The sequence below is a fragment of the Heterodontus francisci genome, unplaced genomic scaffold (assembly GCF_036365525.1).
Source record: "Heterodontus francisci isolate sHetFra1 unplaced genomic scaffold, sHetFra1.hap1 HAP1_SCAFFOLD_421, whole genome shotgun sequence".
NCBI lineage: Eukaryota > Metazoa > Chordata > Chondrichthyes > Heterodontiformes > Heterodontidae > Heterodontus > Heterodontus francisci.
The window spans coordinates 942946-962718 of record NW_027140402.1 but is presented as its reverse complement, the minus strand read 5'-3'; the positions used below and the strand labels follow the sequence as shown (position 1 = coordinate 962718).

At 46.1% G+C, this 19773-nt stretch overlaps 1 non-coding gene across 1 annotated transcript; it reads left to right on the top strand.

The window, feature by feature from the left end:
- The first annotated feature begins 17664 nt into the window (after nt 1-17664).
- On the top strand, nt 17665-17747 carry trnal-caa (transfer RNA leucine (anticodon CAA)). Its single transcript has one exon. It is a non-coding gene; the product is annotated as a tRNA-Leu (tRNA).
- The last annotated feature ends 2026 nt before the right edge of the window (nt 17748-19773 follow it).

Here is a 19773-nt window from a genome sequence, read left to right as displayed (position 1 = left end):
GGGAGTATTGCATCACACTCCTGACTTGTGCCTTGTAGATGGTGGACAGGAGGTGAGTTACTTGCAGCAGAATTCCCAGCCTCTGACCTGCTCTTGTAGCTCGGGTATTTATATGACTGATCCAATTCAGTTTCTGCTCATTGGTAACCCCCCGGATGTTGATAGTGAAGGATTCAGCAATGGTAATGTCATTGACTGTCAAGGGGAGATGGTTAGATTCACTCTTGTTGGAAATGGTCATTGCCTGGCATTTTTGTGGCATGCATGTTACTTGCCACTTATCAGTCCAAACCCAATCTTGCCCAGGTCTCTCTACATGTGGACATGGACTGCTTCAGTATCTGAGGAGTTATTAATGCAACTGAACATTTTGCAATCATCAGTGAACATTTCCACTTCTGACCTTATTATGGAAGGAAGTTTATTGATGAAGCAACTGAAGATGGTTGGGGCCTAGGACACTACCCTGAGCGATGTCTGGTACTGAGATGATTGGCCACCAACAGCCAGCACCATATTCCTTTGCGCAAGGTATGACTCCAACCAGTGGAGATTTTTCTCCTTGATTGCCATTGACTTCAATTTTGCAAGGGCTCTTTGATGCCCTTGGCAAGAGCAGTCACTGTCACCTCACCTCACCTCCTGAATTCAGCTCTTCTGTCCATATTTGGGCCAAGGCCATAATGAGGTCAGGAACTAAGTGGCCTTGGCGGAACCCAAAATGAGCATTGGTGAGTAGGTTATGGCTGTGTAAGTGCTGCTTGATGGCACTGTCAACGACACCTTCCATCACTTTACTGATGACCAAGAGGAGGCTGATGGGGCAGGAATTGACCGGGTTGGATTTGTCCTACCTTTTGTATACAGAACATACCTGGGCAATTTTCCACGTTGCTGGGTAGATGCCAGTGTTGTAGCTTGGCGGGCAGCGTGGCTAGTTCTGGAGCACAAGTCTTCAGCACTGCAGCCAGGATGTTGTCAGTATCCAGAGCCTTCAGCCATTTCTTGGTATCATGTGGAGTGAAGTGGATTTCGCTGAAGATTGGCACCTGTGATGCTGGGGACCTCAGGAAGAGGCCGAGATGGATCATCTACTTGGCACTTCTGGCTGAAGGTGGTTGCAAATGATTCAATCTTGTATTTTGCACTGATATTCTGGTCTCCCTTATGGGGATATTTGTGGAGCCTCGTCCTCCTGTTAATTGTTTCATTATCCACCACCATTCAGGACTGGATGTGGCAGGACTGCAGAGCTTTGATCTGATCTGTTGGTTGTGAGATCACTCAGCTCTGTCAATTGCATGCTGCTTCCGCTATATGACATGCAAGTAATCCTGTGTTGTAGCTTCACTCATTTTTAGGTCTGCTTGGTGCTGCTCCTGACATGCCCTCCTGCACACTTCATTGAACCACTATTGCTCTCCTTGGCTTGATGGTAATGGTAGAGTGAGGGATATGTCAGGCCAGGAGGTAACATATTGTGTTTAAATACAATTCTGCTGCTGCTGATGGCCCACAGTGCCTCATGGATGCCCAGTTTTGAGCTGCCAGATCTGTTCATTTCTTCCCTCAGATATAATTGAAAAAAAAATCTGATGAAATGCATGAACTAAACAAAAAGGAGAGAGAAATAAATACTGACAAAATAGATGGCAGCATTTGGAAGGTAAAAAGATTTCAGTTTTAGTTTTGATGAGTGAGAGGAATATATCACACCTTGGGGCTTCTGGAAGTGTATTTACTGATAAATCTGGGGAATTGATGGGAAGCTGCTCCAGTGTTCCAGTGAAAATCAACCCAAGCTCGAGGAGCAGCACCCAACCTTTTGATTCGGCACTCCACAGCCTTGTGGATTGAACATTGTGTTCAATAACATCAGAGCATGACTGGTGTCAGGCAACCACAAGCATTAACACACTCTTTGCCTTTGTCCCAGGACAGCTTTGTTATTTAATCTCTCCTGCCCTCTGCCCTATCAAACACCTTCCCCTTTGTTCTCTCCCACATGCCCCTCCCCTTCACTAGTTTAAAACCTAATTCTTTTCTCACCATTGTCAGTTCTGATGAAAGGTCACAGACCAGAAACGTTAACTCTGTTTCTCTCACCACAGATGCTGCCAGAGCTATTGAGTATTTCCAGCACTTTTTGTTTTTATTTCAGATTTCCAGCATTTGAAGTATTTTGCTTTTATTGTGTCAGAAAGTCTTTCCTTGATTCAGGACTCTTACCTCTCTCCAGAATCTCTCTGCTAAAGATTGAACTTTATCTAATTTCACTCACAGCTCAGGGTCAGTGTGGCACAGTGGGACTTCTGGCTGTCTCCCACTTCACAGTCCATCAGTACTGAGAAAACAATGGGGAATATTACTCACATGTTGTGTTCTGTAACTTTTTACAAACACTTTAATGTATATATTGTCTTCCAAAGCCGTGACATAATGGTGGCTTTAGCGTGTTGTTGAAATGGCTTTGTTGAGTTCGTGTTGGACAAACAGTTAAACAGTTCTTTGTTCAATACCAGGTTTGGCACTTTCAACCTCTCCTGTGTCTTTTTCTTTGGCTCCAATTGTCAAGCTGCATGATTTACTCTGAAATTAGCACCAGCGAACGAAGGCACCAGCGAGCATGAGGAGCTGAAATTAGCACAGATCAAATCCACTTAATATTTCTGACTGAAGATAGTTGCAAATGCTTCAGCTTCATCTTTTGCACAGACGTGCTCAGCACCACCATCATTGAGGATGTGAATGTTTTTGGAGCCTCCTCATCTTGTTAGTTATTTTATTATCCACCACCATTCACGACTGCTTGTGGCAGGACTGTGGAGCTGTGATCTGATCCTGAGGGAGATATCCGTGCGCGGAGTGGCGGATTGCATGGAGAGTGATCCTGAAGAGGGTGTCTGAGCCTGGAGTGGAAGCTTTCCGTGGAGGTGCAGGAGTAGGCCATTCACCCCCAGTGTTTTATAAAGGTTTAGCTTAACTTATATGTTTTTACTCTCTGCCTCTATTAATAAAGCCAAGTGTCCTGTTTGCTCTCAGCAACCTTTTCAAACCTTGATCAAAAAAGATTGGTGTACATTGTCTCATTCTTCCTCCCAAACTGTATCACTTCACAATTCTCTGTGCAAAATTTTATCTGTTGTGTGAAAGCCCATTTTACCAGTGTGTTTAAGTTCCTCTGAAGTGTGTTACTGTCACTGGCACAGGACGAAATTCACGAGCATTCTTTGATGCTATCTCCGTGGAAAGAGAAATCTTACACACTAGCTCAAATTGGGATTTTGTGTGTTTAGTATCTTTCCTCATCCACCAATATAAGCACAAATCTGTCTCATAATGTACGGTCTAAGAATGTGCCAATGTTGCAATGTGGTGATAAATTCTTCAGTGTCACAATGTACTCACCAACTGTTTCACTACTTTTCTGATTTCTGGATCCAAGTTTGTCGCTTTCCGCGATCTCTAGTGGCTTAGGGTTGAGCCTCACTTCAACGAAGAAACGGAAAATTATGATTTAAAGATTACACTGTCAATCAATCACATCTCTGTCTTCTCCTGAACTTCGAGTTCAAATTTGTTTGTGAAGTTGATTCACACGTTAAGACAGCACAATCTTTGCCTTTGTGAAGGAAGTGATTTGGGAATGGCTGTTTGAAACTGTCCCTTCTTGCACAGAAATTCAGTGCAAATACTTGATCACTCACAATTTCCTTGAGAGAAATTTGTTCACAATCGCATTCGACACGGAAACTGCCTCAGCATTAATCTCACTGAAGCAGAATGTGACCGGATTGTATGTTTCAGAATGTTGGTGCCGTTATTTGTCGCTTTTAACCGAGACTGGGACACAGGGCAAGGTTGATCCGAGGTTGGAATATATTATCATTCAGGAGCAAGAAAAATCAAAAGGAACAAAATAAGAAAACCCAGTCTCCGGATTTGAGAATCTGTAGATCCGCTTTGGGAAAGTGAATCAGAGCAGAATGAAGGGTGAACTGTCCAGAAGAGATGAAGACACAGCTCAGTCAACACGTTCCCCTGGTTGATGATGCTGGAACATTCCTCACACAGAAATGATTCAACCCAATGACAAACATTCTTACAGCTGAAAATTTATGCTACTGATTTAAGGACTGTCTCATGTGGTTACCGAGTGACAACGAGAAGATATTAAACTTTGTTCTATTCAACCTAGCTGTGATGAAGTTTGAATTTTTCTACCTTTTATAAGCACTATTTGAAGGGTCTCGGTAACAATGTTCAGTGTTGATGAGAGTGGGGTCTGGGTGAGAAGCTGCTGAGTGTGACAGGGTCAGGACTGGATGCAGGAAGTTCTCTGACAGTCTCCCTCTATCTCTCTCATGGGTTTGAGTTAATTTCCGACTGGTAGCTTTTATTTTACTTTTCTTATTTAGAGATACAGCACTGAAACAGGCCCTTCGGCCCACCGAGTCTGTGCCAACCAGCAACGACCCATTTATACTAATCCGACATCAATCCCATATTCTCTACCACATCCCCACCATTCTCCTACCACGTACCTACACTGGGGCCAATTTACAATGGCCAATTTACCTATCAACCTGCAAGTCTTTTGGAGGTGGGAGGAAACCTGAGCACCCGGCGGAAACCCACACAGACACAGGGAGAACTTGCAAACTCCACACAGGCAGTACCCAGAACTGAATCCTGGTCGCTGGAGCTGTGAGGCTGCGGTGCTAACCATTGCGCCACTGTGCAGCTGTTGGTGTTTTGATAAATGAAGGAAGTTCCCTCCACCCATTTTTTTTGGACAGACAGTGTGGTATAAGGATGTAAAGGGTTAATGCTGAAGAAAGTGGGATCAACCCCTCCCACTGTCGGAGTGATGATGTTACAGTCACATGAGATGAAGTTTGGGAGAAGAGAGAGCAGCACCAAGGATGCTAGCTTAGCAGGCTTTATGAGTGTGCATATGGTATTGTGCAAATTAGAAAAGAGTTCTTAGTTTTTTCAGCAGGAACTGTGTCCAGAAAATATCGAGAAACTCACAATTTTATTATTCAGGAGTCGGAACACAGATATTAATTCCAAGTGACAGTTCTGGGACCAATTAACAAAAAAAGTAGAGAATAATATTGCTCACTGATTGAAATCCCCCAGTGAGAAGACAGTTAAACAGGTGATCTGTTGAGGCATCATTCGATCCAAGGTTTCAGCAACATTTAATCTCCCTTTTTGGTGAAATTCTCTGTTATTTGCAACTTTTTTTATCAGCTTTGATGGGCGAGTGAAAAAACTGAACAAATTGAACAGTTCCATCCTTACTTTTCTTCCTTCTTCTCTTCTTTCCATCAGTTTCTCTTTTCTGTCCCAGATCAATATAATGATGAGAAGAAGGGTCACTGACCCGAAACGTTAACTCTGCTTCTCTTTCCACAGATGCTGCCAGACCTGCTGAGTGAATCCAGCATTTCTTGTTTTTGTTTCAGATTTCCAGCATCCGCAGTATTTTGCTTTTATTATAATGATGAGAATCCCAATTTAATCTGCTGTTTCTGGTGTTTTATCCATTCCAATCAAAATTTCAACATTCCAATCAAATCTATTTGTTATTCCACAGTGTCTCTCCATGTGTTTTATTCTGTTGTGTCCTCTCACAGTCTGTTTGATGATCAATGTTACACCTCACCATCTGTTCTGGTCAGAACAGAAGATCAGAAGCAGTGATATCTGTTTACACCACCCGACTAGTCGGCCTGATGCTGTGCCTCGCTGATCATGTGGGGTTAAAGCAATTCTTCCAGTCAGTTAGTTCAGTTGTCATTTCATGAGAAATTCGGTCATCATGACTTCGTCAGTGACCTAATGGTTCAGGTGTCTGAGTGATGTTAAGCATGATGTGATCAAATGATTGTATGTTCCAGTCTTTCCGTGGTGGGTTTTCACACAGAGTAGAAACGTGTTGGACATGGTCTGGAAATGTTTCACACCGCTCCATTCCCAACTTCATTTACTTACAGAAGGTATATTTCCATCATTACACAGCTCGCAGCACAGCCAGAAGCTGTGCTGAAGGTGACAACTATGTCCCTGCAACTGACAACGTGGCCGAGAGGTTAAGGTGATGAACTGCTAATCCATTGTGCTCTGCACACGTGGGTTCGAATTCTATCCTTGTCCGAGTTTATGAACTGTTTCGTGTGTTGTTTATGTTGGGTGAGATTATTTGTGAAGTCAGCCTCGAAACCTGTTCTTGTTTCTGTCCAGACAGTGATTCCAGAATTGGTTATACTTTATTAAAATTGAGACAGACAATTGGAATTCTTCACCCAAACTGCATTGGAATGAAGATCAAATAGGGATCACGAAACGGAGCAGGATTTTTCCTCCCCTCCTTCCTGCCATCTTTACTTTCTCTGGATTTGCACCAAGTGAAAGACAAATGGGAAAAGCAAATGGCGAGGGAGCAGATGCAGAAAATTATCCTTTGGCAAGAAATTTATTTTCAAATCTTCTTGATAGATTAAGTGAGTGAGCAATGCTTTGGCAGATGGAGTTTAAAATGAGGGGTCATCGACTACCTACGATCGAGCAGAGTGTTTTTTTGCAAGAGGTGAGATGTTAGAAACGGCGGAGGAGCAGAGACCCGAATACTGAATTCATAAAAGCTCGTGGACTGGTAGAAAATAATATGAAAAGTGAACAGAACTCATGTTGCAGTGATATAAAGCTCTGTGCTCCTGAAGTAAATGTCCAAGCCCAGATTGTGGGGAATCTGTGGAGAGTGATTTGGTTTTTATTCATTTAGTTTAGTTTAGTTTAGAGATACAGCACTGAAACAGGCCCTTCGGCCCACCGAGTCTGTGCCGACCATCAACCACCCACTGATACTAATCCGACACTAATCCCATATTCCTATCACATCCCCACCTGTCCCTATATATTTCCCGACCACCTACCTATACTCGAGGCAATTTATAATGGCCCATTAACCTATCAAACTGCAAGTCTTTGGCATGTGGTAGGAAACCGGAGCACCCGGAGGAAACCCACGCAGACGCATTCTTGGGTGTGAGTATCGCTGATAAGGCGAGCATTTATTACCCATTCCTATTGCCGTTGAAAAGGTGGTGGAGAGCTGCCTTCTTGAACTGATGCAGTCCATATGGTGCAGGAACACCCACAGTGCTATTGGGGAGGGAGTTCCAGGATTGTGACCCAACAACAGTGAATGAATGGCGATATTGTTCCAAATCAGGATGGTGAGTGACTTGGAGGGGAACCTGCAGGTAGTGAGTTCCGATGCATCTGCTGCCCTTGTCCTTCGAGGTGGTAGTGGTCACGAGTTTGCAAGGTGCTGTTGAAGGATACTTGGCGAGTTGCTGCAGTGCATATGGAGATGGTACACACTGCAGCCACTGTTTACTGGTTGTGGAGGGATTGAATGTTTAAGGTGGTGGGTTAGGTGCCGATCAAGTGCGCTGCTTTGTCCTGGATGGTGTTGAGCTTCTTGAGTGTTGTTGAGTGGGATGTATTCCATCCCACTCCTGACTTGTGCCTTGTAGATGGTGGACAGGATTTGGGGTGTCAGGAGGTGAGATACTTGCTGCAGAATTCGTAATTCCTGAACTGCGCTTATAGCCACAGCATAGATGTGACTGGTCCAGTTACATTTCTGGTCAAGATGTTGATTGTGGGGGATTTAACGATGATAATGCTTCTGAATATCAAAAGGTCGATTTTTTTTCTCTCTCATTGGAGATGTTCACTGCTTGGCACTTGTGTGGCCAAAAGGTTGCTTGTCACTTATCAGCTCAAGCCTGAATGTTGTTCAGGTCTTGCTGCTTGCAGGCACAGACTGCTTCAGTATCTGAAGAGTTGTGAGTCATCATCTAACATTCCCACTTCTTACTTATGTTGAAGAGAAAGTCGTCAATGAAACAGCTGGGATGTTTGTGTCTCGGACACTACCCTGAGAAACTCCTAAAGCAATGTCCTGGGCTGAGATGATTGGCCTTCACTAACCACAACATCTTGTTTTGTGCTAGGTATGACTTCAACAAGTGGAGAGTTTCTCCCCTGATTCCCATTGACTTCAATTTTGCTAGGGATCCTTGATGCCACACTCACTCAAGGGTGGTTCAAGAAGGCAGCCCACCCCACCACCTTCTCAAGGGCAATTAAGGATGGGCAGTAAATGCTGGCCTGGCCAGCAACGCCCACATCGCATGAATGAATGAATAAAAACGTGAAGTATCCCTTGTGTCATTATTTTGGGAGAAAATATAACCCTGGTGGAATTGCCCCTCCCAATCACACCTCACTTCATAGAACATAGAAAATGGAGAAAATTTATGGCTCAGAATGAGACCATTTAGCAATCGTGTCTGTGCCAGCTGAAAAAGAGCGATCCAGCCCAATCCCACTTTCTAGGTCTTGGGAATGGGATTTGAACAGATCTCAGAGCTCACATTATGTGAATGTTCTGTTGAAGTATTGGTGAGCTGATATACCAGGGGAGATTCACACTGTTAGACACTGTGAAGTGGGAGACCCCCAGAAGTCCCATTGGTCCAGACTGACCCTGAGCTGAGAATGAAATGAGACAAAGTTCAGTCTTCAGCAGTGAGATGCTGCAGAGAGGTAAGAGTCCTGAATCAAGGAGAGACATTCTCATACTGCTGTTGAATCTCATTTCAAACACTCCTTGAACTCTCTGCCGAGGAATTCAGAGCTGGAGAATGCCTGTAAAATCAGCCTCAAGAGGAAATAAAAGACACCCACCGTGGGGCTCAAACTCAAAAACTTGAGATTCAGAGTTTCATGCTTTCATCGACTGAGCTCACTAGGCCTGAGACAGTGTCCCCGTCCTGTCTGTTATTGGACGGTGAAGCTGTTGGCTCCATCCCAGGGGCTGAATTTGTTCTGTAAACCATGAACCAGCTTCCTCTCAAATCCCAGGTTTATCAGTAAATCCTCTTGCAAAATCCCCAAAGTGTGATATATTCCTCTCACTCATCCCGAATAAAAGTTACATCTTTTGCTCTTTTTACCTTCCAAACATTGACTTCTATTTTACTCAGCATTTATTTCTCTCTCCTTTTTATGTTGTGTTTTTCCTAATAAACATTTCATTTCAATTATTTATGAGGGATGAAATGAACAGAAGAGATTTTCTGCAATGGTACCGGGGGTGTGGGACAGAGCGTGTGGTTCGGATCTGGAATACACTGCCTGAGAGTGTGCTGGAGGCAGATTCAATCGTGGCTTTCAAAAGAGAATTGGATAAACACCTGAATAGAGAAAATTTGCAGGGTGACAATGAAAGGGCAGAGGAGTGGAATTAGCTGATTTGCTCTTGCAAAGAGCTGTCATGGACATGATGGACTGAATGGTCTCCTTCTGTACTGTAACCATTTGATTCCTTTATTCTAACTCTGTCAAAGTTGTTCTGAACTTGCTCAGCTCCAAGGAGAACAACCCCAGCTTTTCCAGTGTCTGCACATAACTGAAGATATGAGGAACCATGGGAAACCCACTGTAAACGTTCCTCCAGACAGTAATACAACTGTTCACCACCACACTGTGACCCAGCTCTTCACAATATATATCAATGATTCGGATGTGGGGACCAAATGTAATATTTCCAAGTTCATGGATGACACAAAACTAGGTGGGAATGTGTGTTGTGAGGAAGATGCAAAGCAGCTTCAAGGGGATTTGGACAGACTTAGTGAGTGGACAAGAAAGTGGCACATGGAATATAATGTGTAAAAATGTGAGGTTATCCACTTTGGTAGGAGGAACAGATGTGCAGATTATTTCTTAAATGGTAAGAGATTAGAAAGTGTAGATGTACAAAGGGGCCTGGGTGTCCTTGTCAATAAGTGATTGAAAGCTAACATGCAGGTGCAGCAAGCAATTCAGAAGGCGAATGATATGTTAGACTCTATCGCAAGAGGAATTGAGTACAGGAGTAGTGAAGTCTTCCTTCAATTGTATATAACCTTGCTTGGACTGCACTTTGGAATACTGTGTGCAGTTTTGGTCCCCTTACCTTCGGAAGGATATCATTGCCAGAGAGGGAGTGCAACGAAGGTTCAACAGACTCGTTCCCGGGATGGCAGGATTGTCCTATGAAGAGAGATTGGGGAAACTGGGACTGTATTCTCTGGAGTTTCAAAGAATGAGAGGTGATCTCATTGACACTTACCATATATTTAAAGGGATAGACAGGGTAGATGAAGTTTTTCCTCCGGTTGAGGAATCTAGAACCAGGGGACACAATTTCAACATAAGGGGGAAGCCACTTAGGACAGCGATGAGGAGAAATTTATTTACTCAGAGGGTTGTGAATCTTTGGAATTCTCTACCCCAGAGAGCTGTGGAAGCTCAGTCATTGAGTATGTTTAAAGCAGAGATTGACAGATTTCTAAATACAAATGACATAGGGGATATGAAGATAGTGTGGGAAAAAGGCATTGAAGTGGATGATCAATCATCATCATATTGAATGGAGGGGTGGGCTCGATGGGCTGAATGGCCTACTCCTGCTCCTATGTTCCTATGTTGCTATCAGTCTGCTAACTTCATATGCATGCTGTCATTGTCCCTTTTATTCCATGGGCTTCAGTTTTACTGGCAGTCTAGTATGTGACATCATCAAGAAGGTTTTCAATAAGTTAAATAAGGAGAAATTGTTTCCAGTGGCAAAAGGGTCAGTAACCAGAGGATGTATTTATCAGGTGATTGAGAAAAGAACCAGAGGCGAAATGAGGAATGATTTTTTATACAGTGATGTGTTGTGATCTGGAATGCACTGTCTGATCAGGACTTGAAAGCAGATTCAGTCGTAACTTTGAAAAGCAATTGGGATAAATACTGGAAGGAAAAATGGACAGATTACAGGAAAAAGCTGAGCATCAGAACTAATTGGATAGCACTACCAAAGAGACAGCATTGAAACAATGGACCAAATGGTCTCCTTCTTTGGGTATCATTCAATGGTTTTATGAACATAATTTTGATACAATTCCCTGAATTGGAAGGGAAGTGAACCCAGATTCCGGGTATTCTGAACACCAGACCCAAACCAACTGAACAAGCCTGTTGTTTAATCTCTGTTTTTCACACCAGCTTCTCCTCGCTCTTTCTGTGTTTCCAGCCTGGTCTGTTCCTCTGACCTTCATTCCTGACACTCTATTGAGAATGGCCAAATCACTGCGCCTCTCACTCACACGGTCACTCCACCCCGTCACCCACTTCCAAACCTCTCTGTTGAACAGCACCTCACATCTGCTCCTCTGCTCCATTAATATAACAGGAAAACATTTTCAAACAGACATTTCCAGACAGTGAACGTTCCAGTAAGACAAGGTAAAGATCAGATTCATTCACTTTAATCTGTGCCCCATGGGACTTGGTGGGCACCTAATGCCAGTGTCACTGAAGGTCACCGTGCCACTGAACTTCTACACCACCAGATCATTGCGGGGATCCACTGGAGATATGTGTGGAATCTCACAATCTGTGGTGAATCAGTGCATCAAGGAGGTCACCAATGTCCTGTTCAGGAGGGCCGGTGACTATGTGCACATCGATCCAAACAGTCAAGCTGAGAGAGCTATAGGATTCGGGGCCATCACTGGATTCCCCCAGGTGCAGGGTGTCATCGACTGCACCCATGTGACCATCATGGCTCCCACAGACCAACCAGCAGCCTTCAACAGGAAGGGCTTCCACTTGCTCAGTGTGTAACTGGTCTGTGACCATCACAAATGGATCCTACTGGTGTGTGCACAAATCCTGGGAAGCAGCCACAACGCCTGCATGCCAAGGCAGTCCCTGGTGCCAGAACTTTTCTGTGGCCCCATGCGCTTTCTGAGATGGATCCTTGGAGACAAGGGCTACCCAGTGAGGACATGACTACTGACGCCTGTGAGTAACCCACGCACGGATAGAGAGGAGAGGTACAACACCTGCTGCGGGTCAACCCAAGCGACCATCAAGGAGGCCATTGGTCTCTTGAAGATGAGATTCAGGTGCCTAGATCGATCCAGTGGAGCCCTTCAGTATGTCCCGGCGAGGGTCTCGCGTATCATGGTGGTTTGCTGTGCACTGCACAACCTGGCATTACAGAGGAGTGACGTGTTGACTAGTGAGGATATCATGGAGTGTGATGCCTCCTCTGATGATGAGGATGTGGAGGAGGATGCTGGTCAGGCAGTGCCAGATGAAGGACCTCAGGCACAGCAGGAAAGGGGCCATTAGATACACACAAGAGAGACACGAGACACCCTTATACATTCACGTTTCCTTTGAGCCTTACCACCTTCTGCAACCACAGCAATAAAGCCTTAGCTTGAAGCAGCCCTGTTGTCACCTCCTTCCTTCTACACTACAGCTTCCAGGTACACATCACACAGTGGCCAGGCCGAAGCTTTGTGAGCTCGGGGCTTTGTCCCTCACTTCCAGCCCCTTGGGAGGAAGGGTTGAAATGAAGTCCCAAAGGGCATCAACAATAGGTTGGAGACACAGCGAGAGAACATTATTTCTTTGGCGGCGCAGTGGTTAACACCGCAGCTTCACAGCTCCAGCGACCCGGGTTTAATTCCGCGTACTGCCTGTGTGGAGTTCGCAAGTTCTCCCTGTGTCTGCGTGGGTTTTCTCCGGGTGCTTCGGTTTTCTCCCACATGCCAAAGACTTGCAGGTTGAGAGGTTAATTGGCCATGATAAATTGCTCCTAGTATAGGTAGGTGGTTGGGAAATATAGGGACAGCTGGGGATGTGGTAGGAAAATGGGATTAGTGCAGGATTAGTATGAATGGGTGGATGATGGTCGGCACAGACTTGGTGGGATGAAGGGCCTGTTTCAGTGCTGTGTCACTAAACTAACTTTATTCCGTGTGACACCAAACACAACCCTATCCATCTGGAATTTACATTCACCCGTGAACCCCGAAGTGAATCTAGGTGCTCTTCTTCAATCTTTTCTGGGTGGTCCTACGTGGTGCTCGCCCTGTGCTGTCAGCTGAGGTGGAGACAGGCTGCTGACCTTGCTGCCCCATGGCTTGGGATGACATTGGTGGCCGCCCTCTGACAGCCTGAGCCATGGAGAGCCTCCTACACAGGTACCGGTATCCCCTCTGTCAATGAGGATGATGGAGGCACTGTTGTCACTGGCAGAGGGGCTTTGGAGCTACTGTCCACACCAGGAGCACCCTGAGAGGAGATCCCAACTGTAGCAGCCATCTGCTCCTCCCCGGTTACAATACACACTTGTACCTCGCTGCTGACCTGAGAGGGACGTGGCCCTGGTGAAGTGTTCAGGTGCCTCGTTCCCCTCTCGCCTTGTCAGCGCTGGATGGAGCTCATGGACAAAGCGATGGAGTGCAGGTCTGCGCACATCTCCGGCAGCCACTGATTGGTCTGCTGGATCTGGCTGTCAATCAGAGTCACCAATCTCTCAATGGAGGAAGCCAGATGCACCCCCATCAGAGACAGTACAGCACCCAAGGCCTGGATGGACTCCTCCATCATCCTTGCTTGGGTACACATAGTTTCTGGCAGCTCTGCCAGATGTTGCCTGACTTCTTGCTGCAGCTGCAGCATTTCCCGTGTTGCTGATGACACCAGAGGCACGTCATCAACCTGGGGCTCAGCATGGGCCTGGCCTCCCACAGTCCTCCGACTGTCAGTGGCCTCGGCTGTCACAGCCTCCGTCAGCTGCCTGGGCCTGTCTGTGATGTGCTCACCAGCTTGTGAGCCCGAATCTAACAGCGAGTGGATACCCACCGAGTGAGAGTTTCTGTGCTGTTGGAGGATGTGGGGGAATGATGTGACGGTGGACCCTCTGAGGAGCTGGATGGCTCCTCAGAGGTGTCTGTCTGTCCCCCAGTCTCTCTAGCTCTTCGCCCTTGTGTTTCATCCAGACTTGCATGAGAAAACAGAGACATTGAAGGGTTAGGGTCTTCCCATCGTGACATTCCAACCACCCCTACTGTGCAGCTCCATTGATGCAGTGGTGAACAGCTGAGCAGTGTGGCTCCTTTGCAGCAGATGCTCCCTTGTGCCCCAGGAGATGTTCACTCACTCTCTTGGTTGGTGACCCTGTCTCTCCATCAGCTATGGAGCAGCTGCTTTGCTGCCCGGCCAGTTCCATGGCCTCCTCCTCCATCGGGATGAGGACATGGAGATAAGGCATCCACTGCCAGTCTTGACACGCTCTTTCCGATTGTGGGATGTCTTCTCCTGCAGACACAATGATGAACAAAGTTAGTCTCCCAGCGGGGACAAGCCCAACATCTCTGATGGTGATAGTCCAGCAGTCCATGATGTGGACACACATATGCCTCCTGCATGTGGCCCCCTCTCGAGGGATTGTGTGAGGTTCTACAATGACTGACGTGCACCTCTCACCGAGATGCAGCCAAGCCTCAGGCAGCATGTCCTGCTGCCCTTCCCCAATACACATGACTGGGTTGTCACTCCCTTTCGACCAAACACTCCCTCGCACTCTGCCACATGCAATGTCCATAGGGTCCAAAGTGTTTGGAGTTTTCACCTGAGCAGCCCGGATCCGGTCATTGACCCACTTCCTGCACTGGATCCATGTCCTGGGGGTGACCCCAGGGCTACTGACCTCCCCCGCTATCTTCAGCCAGCCTTGCTTGGTCAGGCGGGCAGGATTCCTCCTCCCATCCCTGGGGAAGAGGACCTTCTACCTTTCCCTTGCAGCCTGGAGGAGAACCTGCAGGGAGGCATCGCTAAACCGTGGGGCCACCCGGTGTCTTCCTTCAGCCATGGCTGCTGCAGGCTCGCATTCAGCTCCTTAACTATCAGGCAGTCGAGGCAGCAGAACATGACCTGTGCAGCAGAGGCAGCAGAACAGGTCCTGGAGCAGCATATAGAGCAGGAAGGGTCTGTGCTCAGTGAACTGATCGCTCCTTGTTTGGTCCTGAGACCCACACAGAGCAGGACGGGCCTCGGCCTAATCTCCGGCCTGAGTTCAATTAGCTGATCTCATCCAAAAGATTTTGATAAAGTTCCACTCAAGAGGCTTCTCTGCAAGTTGAAAGTGCCTGGTATCAGTGGTAATATATTGATCTGAATTGGGAACTAACTGGCAGGACAGAGGCAGAAAGTAGTTACAGATGGATCTGGATCTGTTTGGAGACCAGTCACCAGTGGTTTCTCACAGGGATCGGTGTTGGGACTGTTGCTCTTTACTATTTTGATCAATGATCTGGATGCAGGTGTCAGGAACACGGTTTGTAAATTTACAGATGATTTGAAGATCTGTGTGAGTGTTCAGACTGTAGACGATACTCGACTGTTTCAGGCTGATTTTAATGTGTTGGGAGATAGGGTTCATGACTGGTAAATGATGTTTAATTTGGGTAAGTGCAGTGTTATTCATGTGGACAGGGTGAATGCTCAACATTCATACACCCTTCAGTGAAAAACATGAAAGTAGGTGGAAAAAGAAAATAATTTTGAGCAGAGATCTGGATGTTCTCGTGCACAGATCTCTAAAGGTACAGCAGCAATGCTGTGAAGTGATAGCTGGAGCAAATAGAGGGTTGGGCTGCATTCAGAGGACAATTGAGTATAAAATGAGGCATATTCTTTCATGGGATGTGAGCGCCGCTGGCAAGGCCAGAATTTGTTACCCATCCCTAATTGTCCTTGAGCTCCCTTCTCGAATTGCTGCACACCATGTGGTGTAGGTACACCCACAGTGCTGTGAGGAAGGGAGATCCAGGATTTTGACCCAGCATCAGTGAATGAACAGCGATATATCTGCAGATCAGATGGTGTGTACTTGGAGAGGAACTTGCAAATGGTGGTGTTTCCATGCATCTGCTGCCCTTGTACTTCAACGTGTTGGAGGTCTTCAGTTTGGAAGTTGCCGTCAAAGGAGCCTTCGCGAGTTGCAGCAGTGCATCTGGTAGATGGTACACACTACTGCCACTGTGCGTCAGTGGTGAAGGGAGTGAATGTTTAATGTGGTAAATGGGGTGACAATCCAGTGGGCTACTTTGTCCTGAATATTGTTGAGTTTCTGGAGTGTTGTTGGAGCTGTACTCATCCTGGCTTGTGCCTTGTAGATGGTGGACAAGTTTTAGAGAGTCAAGAATCACAGAATCGTTTCTGCAAAGAATCATAAAACATAGAACATAGAAAGTTTACAGCACAGGAAGGACAAAAATGAGCCACCCAGCCGAATCCCATTTTCCAGCATTTGGTCCGTAACCCTGCCGGTTCAGGCACTTGAGGTGCATCTCCAGACTCCTTTTAAATGAGTTGAGGGTTTCTGCCTCAACTACCCTCACAGGCAGTGAGTTCCAGACCCTTCACACCCTCTGGTTGAAAAAAACATTTCCTCATCTCCCCTCTCATCTTTCGACAAATCACTTTAAATCTATGCCCCCTCATCACTGACCTCTCCGATAAGGTAAATAGACCCTTCCCATCCATTCTATCCAGGCCCCTCACAATTTTGTATGTTTCAATCAAATCTCCCAACAGCCTCCTCTGTTCCAAGGAGAACAAACCCAGTCTATCCAGTCTTTCCTCATAGCTGCATTTTTCCAGTCCTGGCAACATCCTCGTAAATCTCCTCTGTAACCTCTCTCGTGCAATTACATCATTTCTGGAATGAGGTGACCAGAACTGCACACAGAACTCAAGTTGTGGCCTAACTAATGATTGATACAGTTCCAGAATAACCTCCCTTTTCTTATATTCTATACATCGGCTAATAAAGGAAAGGATTCCATAAGCCTTCTCAACCAACTTATCAACCTGTCCTGCTACTTTCAGGTATCTGTGGACATTCACTTCAAGGTCTCTCACTTCATCGACACCGATCAGCATTCACCCATTAATTGTGTATTCCTTTGCCTTTTTTGACCTCACCAAATGCATCACCTCACACTTCTCCAAGTTGAATTTAATTTGCCACTTTTCTGCACACCTGACAAGTTCAATTCTCCAGCTCTCCTAAATGAGCATTTCACCTGGTGCCTTGAGCTGAATTACTCATTGCAGAATTCCCACCATCTGTTTTACCCTTGTAGCCACAGTATTTATATGAATGGTCCAGTTAAGCTTCTGTCAATGGTAACCCCCAGGATGTTGATGGTGGGGCGGGGGGGATTCAGCGATGGTAATGCTGTTGAACGTCAAAGGGAAATGGTTACATTCTCTCTTGTTGGAGATGGTCATTGCCTGGTACTTATGTGGTGTGACTGTTACTTGCTACTTAGCAGCCCAAGCCTGAACGTTGTCCAGGTCTTGCTGCTTCTGGACACGGACTCCTTCAGTATCTGAGATGTCCCGAATTTGTCCTTTTATGAAACCTTGGTCAGGACTCACTTGGAATATTGTATCCAGTCTTGGTCTCCTCACATGATGGATGATATTGAGGCCTTGGAAAGGGTACAGAGGAGAGACATTAAACTAATTCCCAGTATAAGACATCTTCGTTATCAAGTTAGACTAAAAGAGTTGGGACCCTGCACCTTAGAGAAACCTAGACTGAGGGGTGATCCGATTGAGGTTCATAAATAATGAAGGGTCCAATTTAGCATGGGAGAGGCGTCATAATTGGATTTTGTGAAAGGCTAGATGGCACCCGGATCACATTAAATTTCATTTTCATTATTTGGCTAATGTACCAGGATGGCCGAGTGGTTAAGGCGTTGGATTCAAGATCCAATAGACGAATGTCTACGTGGGTTCGATCCCCACTCCTGGTATCTATGCTTAATAAATGCTACTTGTTGTTACCCTTTTATTTGCTTTGCACCATCATCGCTTCTGTCATTTTATCACTCCTGCCTGACAACCGATTGCAGCTTTCTATTATTGGATCTTCCCCGGCACCGTTCCTTGGCTCTGCACGTGCTTATAAACTGATAAACCCGCAACTTAATCTTCTCTGTCCCCTCACAAGGACCTTCTCATTCTCCCTGAATTGTGGTTCCTCGCTGGATCCGCTGCCTCTCCGACCCCCCTCCAGGCAGCTGAAGGCCGCGAGCCTGGGTCTCACTTTATTCACTCCCCGGTAGTTGATTCCTTGCAGGTCTGCCACCGCTCCAGACACCCTCCAGGAAGTGCTTGCCATAATCTTCCAATCATCCCCGGAAAAGGGGATTGGAGAGTGGCAAATAACACCCTTATTCAAGAAAGGGTGTAAGGACAGTCCAAGCAACTCCATGCAAGTTAATTTAACATCAATGCTGGGTAAGGTTTCAGAAATGATAATCAGGGAAAATATCAATGGACATTTAGAGAGGTTTGAGTTAATTAAGGATAGCCAGCATGGATTTGTAAAAGGCAGATCATGCTTCACTAATCTAATTGAATCTTTGGATGAAGGAGCAGAGAAGTTTGATGAAGGAAATACAGTGGGTGCTGTTTCTATGGATTTTATGAAAGCATTTGATAAGGTATCACATAAAAGGCTGGTTAACAAGATTGAGGCTCGTGGAATAGGAGGGTCAGCTTCCAATTGGTTAGAAAAATTGACTTAAGGGCAGAAACAAGCAAGTTGCAGTAAATGGTTTCTTTTCAGACTGGGGGATGGAAGACAGTGATGTTCCCCGAGGGTCAGTGCTGGGATCACTGCTTTTCTTGCTATGTATAAAATATGTGGATCTTGGAATACGGAGCAGAATCTCAAAATTTGCTGACAATTCCAAACTTGGAGGTGAGGCAAACAGTGAGGATGATATGAATCGCCTGCAATAGGACATAGAATGGCTAGCAGAATGAGCAGAGGTGACGGATGGAATTTAATACTGTTAAGTGTGAGGTGATGCATTTTGACAGAAGGAATAGGGAGAGGCAATGCATACTTAATGGCACAGTTCTGAAGAGTGTGCAGGAACAGAGGGACCTGGGGGTGCATGTGCATCGATCTTTGAAGGCGGCAGGGCATATTGAGAGAGTGGTTAGTAAAATATATGGCATCTTGGGCTTGAAACAAACATTTCTTTGGCCTCCTTGTCTCGAGCGACAATGGGTAAGCGCCTGGAGGTGGTCAGAGGTGTGTGGAGCAGCGCCTGGAGTGGCTATAAAGGCCCATTCTAGAGTGACAGGCTCTTCCACAGGTGCTGCAGAAAAATTTGCTTGTCGGGGCTGTTACACAGTTGGCCCTATCCTTGCGCCTCTGACTTTTTTCCTGCCAACTGCTAAGTCTCTTCGACTCGCCACACTTTAGCCCCACCTTTATGGCTGCTCGCCAGCTCTGGCGAACGCTGGCACCTGACTCCCACGACTTGTGATCAGTGTCACAGTACTTCATGTCGCGTTTGCAGACATCTTTGAAGCGGAGACATGGACGGCCGGTGGGTCTGATACCAGTGGCGAGCTCGCTGTACAATGTGTCTTTGGGGATCCTGCCATCTTCCATGCGGCTCACATGGCCAAGCCATCTCAAGCGCCGTTGACTCAGTAGTATGTACAAGCTGGGGATGTTGGCCGCCTCGAGGACTTCTGTGTTGGAGATGCGGTCCTGCCACCTGATGCCAAGTATTCTCCGGAGGCAGCGAAGATGGAATGAATTGAGACGTCGCTCTTGGCTGACATACGTTGTCCAGGCCTCGCTGCCATAGAGCAAGGTACTGAGGACACAGGCTTGATACACTTGGACTTTTGAGTTCCGTGTCAGTGCGCCATTTTCCCACACTCTCTTGGCCAGTCTGGACATAGCAGTAGAAGCCTTACCCATGCGCTTGTTGATTTCTGCATCTAGAGACAGGTTGCTGGTGATAGTTGAGC